Raw genomic sequence first — 6,134 nt, forward strand, 5'->3', positions numbered from 1 at the left:
CCGAACCACTCCTCCGGCTGGGCAACGCCGTCATCATTGATTTCAGGTGCAAAAACGCTAATGTCGGTGCACTTGGCGATCGTCGAAGCACGCTGGGCGATAGCCGGCCGCACCTCCTCTAGCTCCGTGTCGGCCTCCAGCCACCAAGTGCGCAGCTGGTCCAGGTTCAGCCCTGGGTACCAAGCTCGAACGAACTCCAACGCCCGCCCGGCTCCAAGACGGGCCGCCGACGCCTTCCAAGCTTCAAAGCGACCGACTGCGACCTCCAGCCAGTCGGCAGTCCGGCTTGGGGTGCGGGGGGTCGTCTCGCCGGTCCAGAGGGCGGCCAACACCTGCGCCCTGGCACGTTGGAGCCAGCAAAGCATCCGGTGAGCCGGCTGCAGCCGCGCTTGGACAGCCAAGAGCTGCTCCTCAAGCGTCCGATTCGCGTCCGGCGCGATGTTGACCCCCGCCTGACGGCGCGCCTCGCGATGGGCCTCGATGGTTTGGGCGGCGAAGGCGGAGTAGCCGGGAAAGTAGTCTGCACAAGAAAATAGGCAGCATCACAAGTCAGGCCAAAAACCAGGCGGCAAGGGGCAGGAGAGGAGCAAGGAAGGCGGCTTAGCGTCGATCAAGTCCTCGATGCGGCCGAAGCCTTCATCCAGCGCTCGTCGGGTCTCAGCCCAGCTCGCCACCTCGGTCTCAAACTCTGCCTTCAGGGCGGCCTCGGTATCCTACGCTTTCTGCAGGGCCGCCTTGTGGCTCTCCTCCTGGTCAGCCAACTTCTTGGCCAGGCGGTCACGCTCCTGGACCAAGGCAGCGTACTCAGCATCCTTGGTATGAAGGGCGGCCTGCGCTTCGCCGAGCTCCCTCCTCAAGTTGGCGTTGGCCCCTGAAAGCACGAAAGACAAAAGAAAAAACCAATAAGGAAAAAGTCGTCAAGGAAGATCTGACCCGACTGCTCAGCAGTCGGCCTGAATCTCGGGGACTACACCCAGTGGGTGCGCTGATGCGCTCCCACAGGAGACAGACAAGATCAAGCACTTACTTCGGCTGTTGGTCAGATCGTCGGTCTTCCGACCCAACTCCTGAGCCTGGGGGTTGAAGGCGGCAGCACGGGAGTTATGATATTCCTGGAAGTTCAGACAGGAAGCAAAAATAAGGTAGTCGTCAAGAAAGATCCGACCCGACTGCTCAGCAGTCGGCCCGAATCTCGGGGACTACACCCAGTGGGTGCGCTGACGCGCCCCCACGGAATAAATCAAGAGACCAAAGCGGCCAAGAATGAAAGACTCACCCGGATGGCGGCCCGCGTCAACAGGAACTCCTGGGTGTACTGCTGCAGTAGGGCGGCCTGAGCTTGAAGCCGGCTTCGGACCTCCTGAGCCGCCACATTCAGCTCGCCAGTCCTCCTGCTGGGAGTCCAGTCGGACGTGGCGGTGCTGGCCGCCTCCAGAGCCTCCGCCGACTCGCCGGCGCCCGCAACTCGGCGCGTCTCCGGCGGAGCGGCGCCTCCCCCTGCGCGCCGACGCGTCACCGGCTGCACCTCGAAGCCGGCTCCGTCCTTCGGCTCACCCCCGGCCGGCTCCTCTGGCGCCGCTGACGATTGGCCGCCTTGGCCCGCTCCGGTTGGCGCTGTCGGCGGTGCTCTCCCTGCGAAGACCGCGAGGTCCTCCCTCCTCTCCATCAGCGGCGGGTCTTGGACGATTTCCTCCGCCAGGGGCAATGGGGTGTCAGGGGCCACGGCTCGAAGGGGAATGGCGAGCAGCGGAGGCTGGTTACGCGAACCCTCTGCCTCCGTTTCCGCGGTCGCCGCCTCCGCCTGGGCCTTGGCTGCCGCGTCGGCCTGCTTCCTCGCCGCCTGGGCGGCCGCTCTTTCCGCCGCCTCACGCTCCTCCCGCGCCTCACGGGCGTTCCGCGCTGTGGCCTCCCTGAGGTCAGCGCGGGGGTCCACGCGGCGGAAGCCCAAAGACCCTCCAGTCGGCCCAACTACGGAGCCGCCCGGACCCCGCTCAAGGGAAAGCGGCGCCCTGTCCAGCGAGCGGGAAAAGGTTAGGAAGAATGTTCGAACAGGAGAGAACGATGAAAAGCATGCGACCAGGCAATCGACGACTTACGCTGAGACCGCCTGAGGCTGCTTCACCGCCTTGCGGAAGCGGGCCGCTTTCGCGGCCGCCTCATCTCGTTTGGTCACCGTGGTGGAGGCTTTGGACTTCTTCGGCCGACTGCCGAAGAGGATTGATGCGGCCCGGCGCTTCTGTGCGCTGCCGCTAGCAGCCGGCGCGGTGGACAAGCCCACGCCATGATGGTCGGCCGCCTGCTGGTGACGCGGGGCGACTTCGGCTTCGGCATCATCCGGCTAGTCCTCGAAGCTGGCGGTAAGCCCTGTGCCTCCGGGCTCGGCGTCGTCCCCCACGATGGCGTTTTCCATGGCGGCCGCCCCCAAATCTGGATCGTCGACGTCGTCCACCGTGCGGTCGGGGACGTACTGGCGTTCTATCCCTGCTGCCCCGGTCGTCGGCGGAAGAAGGGGGTTCTGCTAAGAAGAACCGACCAATCAGAAGCCGGCCATCATAAAGCCGGCTACCAACAAAAAGAAGAAAGAGAGGAAAGCTTACCACGGGCGGAGGGTTGGCGCGAGAATACGGCACCTTGCCATATCGCCAGTCCTCGGCGAGCTTGCAATTGAACATATGATTTACCATGTACGACACCTCCGCATGAGGCATCTCCCTGGTGCTCAGCCGGCTTCGGTCGAAGCGGCCGCTCATCTGACACATCATGTGGGCCCGGCTTTGGAGAGGAAGTATCCGGCGCTCCATGAAGGCGGCCACCAAGTCGGCCCCGCTCAGGCCTTCTGACTGGATCATCACCCGAAGTCGGGAGACGGCAGCGTTCCCGGCCTGAGACAGTGACCTGGACCGGAAACTCCATGAGGGCTGCCTTCCAGCCGGCGGGCCGGCTACGTAAGCCGGCAGGTTGATGTGGTCTCCTTGCTGGGCGACGTTCTTCACGTAGAAGTACGACTTCTGCCAGATCTTCACCGACTGGATCAGGGGGATGGACGGGAACGGGTTGTTTTCGCCCAACCTCCTCATGAAGATGTAGGCCCCGCAGGGGGCGGGCACGCCTGCGACGACGGTGCCGAGTTTGCTCTGAAAGAATTCCCCCCAGAGCTCCAGCGTGGGGAGCAGCCCCAAGAAACCTTCGCAGAGAGAGACGAAGGCTGACAGCAGCATCACCGCGTTGGGCGTGAGGTGATGCGGCTGAAGATTGTAGAACTCGAGGAAGGAGCAAAGGAATCCGCTCACCGGAAGGTCGAAGCCGCGCAGGAAGTGCGAGCGGAAGATGACCCGCTCGCCCTCCTCCGGTGCCGGCGAGATCTCCGTCTCTGGCGCCAGGCGGACCCGCACGAGGTTGGTGTTGGGCAGGCGTCGAGTCTGGCGGAGGAACTCAACATGGTCCTCATGGACGTTGGAGCCATCCCACGAGCTCGACAGCGCCATGGGAGCAAGACGATGTGGCGGCGCTGAGATGGGAGGCTGTGGCGGCAACGAGAGGAAGAAAGGAGGACGAGAAGGGGCGGAGCAAGAGAGAGCGTGCGAACCTCTGCCTCTCCCCCTCCTCCCCCTACTTATAGGCTCGCGTGGCAGAGCCGAGGAGGTGCGGCGTGGGGAAACGTGGGGATCGATCGTGCCCACTCCCCCACGTCCCGCGTTCATTGCGCCCTAATGGCGAAATAAAATCGCCACGGGAAGGTGAGCGGTCCACCTGGGGCCGCAGAAGATCAGCGTTCGGGCCGAGGCCTAGGAGTGGCTGGCCAGGGCCTGCGGCGGCGTCCCGTCGCGCGTGTGCGCTGGCAGGATCTCGCTGCCACGTGGCCCACGGGAGGGCCCGCAGTCAGCACGCGGGTCGACCACTTTCCCGCCTGCAAGACGCAGGGCTCCCCGAAATCGGCATACACCAGCAAAGCCGGCTCCTCAGGGTAGGAAGCTGACCAAGCTTCTCGTCCCTTTGTCTGCCTCGAAGCTCGATCAGCTTCGGGGACTACTGTCGGAGTAAATAGCCATGGGTAGCCTAGCCGGCTTCCCCTGGCCCTTCTGAAAAAATTACGAGCCCGTCCTGCTCTCAAGAATCCAAGACATGGGGCCGCCTTCCCCTTGCTGGCTGTCATCCAGGCCGGCTTTCGGAAGGCGGCCCGACTTTAGCCCTCGCAAAAGAAGCCACGGGAGGGCCGGCTTCGAGAAGCCGGCCGCGAGAAGGCCGACTCCAAGAAGCCGGCTCCCACAAAGCGGTCGAGACCGTACCCTCAAAGTTTGTATCCACCTAGCGGCGATGTGACGGGGCGTGGCTACAGTGAAGCCTTGAAAGTGCAACTATCCCTAGGTGGTTTTGGTAATTCATAACAACATATAGCTCATTGAGCTAATGCTATTCCAAGATGATTATTTCAGGAAAGCTCAATGATTGGCATGGCATGGATGTGAAAATGGAACCCTCAAAATGCTAAGGACAAAGGATTGGCTCAAGCTCAAAAGCTCAAGACTCTTCATTTTATATTTTAGTGATCCAAGATCACATTGAGTCCTTAGGAAAAGCCAATACTATCAAGGCGGGATGAGGTGTTGCTTAATGAGCCTCTTGCTTCATGTGCTTAGTGATATGCTCCAAAACCCTCAACTACTTTCCCATATCCACATATGACCTAAACCCTAAGCCAAACTCGGTCCTACCAATTCTTTCTATCCGGCGCCACCGAGTTTCACTTGTCATAAGCCACTGCCAAACCCTAGCAATTCGGTTCTACCGATAGGGATCTCGGTCTCACCGAGATGGGATTGCAAACTCTCTGTTTCCCTTTCGTAACTTTTCGGTCTCACCAAAAGAGCGAATCGGTCCCACCGAGATTGCAATGTAAATTCAGTGTTTCCTTTTTGTAACTTTTCGGTCTCACCGAAAGAGCAAATCGGTCCCACCGAGTTTGCCTTACCAACTCTCTGGTTAGCTAATTACCAAATTCGGTCTCACCGAGTTTGTGTAATCGGTCTCACCGAGATTACGTTATGCCCAAACCCTAACCATATCGGTCCTACCGAGTTGCATGCCAGTCCCACCGAAAATCTCTAACGGTCAGAAGGTTTACTTTTTCGGTCCGACCGAGTTTGTTGATTCGGTCCCACCGAGATTGGAAAACTGTGTGTAACGGTTGGATTTTGTGTGGAGGCTATATATACCCCTCCACCTCCTCTTCATTCGTGGAGAGAGCCATCAGAACACATACACAATTCCAACTCATATGTTCTGAGAGAGAACCACCTACTCATGTGTTGAGACCAAGATATTCCATTCCTACCATATGAATCTTGATCTCTAGCCTTCCCCAAGTTGCTTTCCACTCAAATCTTCTTTCCACCAGATCCAAATCCTATGAGAGAGAGTTGAGTGTTGGGGAGACTATCATTTGAAGCACAAGAGCAAGGAGTTCATTACCTACACACCATTTGTTACTTCTTGGAGAGTGGTGTCTCCTAGATTGGCTAGGTGTCACTTGGGAGCCTCCGACAAGATTGTGGAGTTGAACCAAGGAGTTTGTAAGGGCAAGGAGATCGCCTACTTCGTGAAGATCTACCGCTAGTGAGGCAAGTCCTTTGTGGGCGATGGCCATGGTGGGATAGACAAGGTTGCTTCTTCGTGGACCCTTTGTGGGTGGTTGCTTCTTCGTGGACCCTTCGTGGGTGGAGCCCTCCGTGGACTCGCGCAACCGTTACCCTTCATGGGTGGAGCCCTCCGTGGACTCGCGCAACCGTTACCCTTCGTGGGTTGAAGTCTCCATCAACATGGATGTAGGATAGCACCACCTATCCGAACCACGGGAAAAACATCCGTGTCTCCAATTGCGTTTGAATTCTCCAAACCCTTCCCTTTACATTCTTGCAAGTTGCATGCTTTACTTTCCGCTGCCAATATACTCTTTGCATGCTTGCTTGAATTGTGTGATGATTGCTTGACTTGTCCTACAATAGCTAAAATCTGCCAAGAACTAAAATTGGGAAAAGGTTAAGTTTTTATTTGGTCAAGTAGTCTAATCACCCCCCTCTAGACATACTTTTGATCCTACAAGTGGTATCAGAGCTTTGATCTCCATAGCTTTTGGT

The sequence above is a fragment of the Triticum aestivum genome, chromosome 5A (assembly GCF_018294505.1).
Source record: "Triticum aestivum cultivar Chinese Spring chromosome 5A, IWGSC CS RefSeq v2.1, whole genome shotgun sequence".
Taxonomy (NCBI): Eukaryota; Viridiplantae; Streptophyta; class Magnoliopsida; order Poales; family Poaceae; genus Triticum; species Triticum aestivum.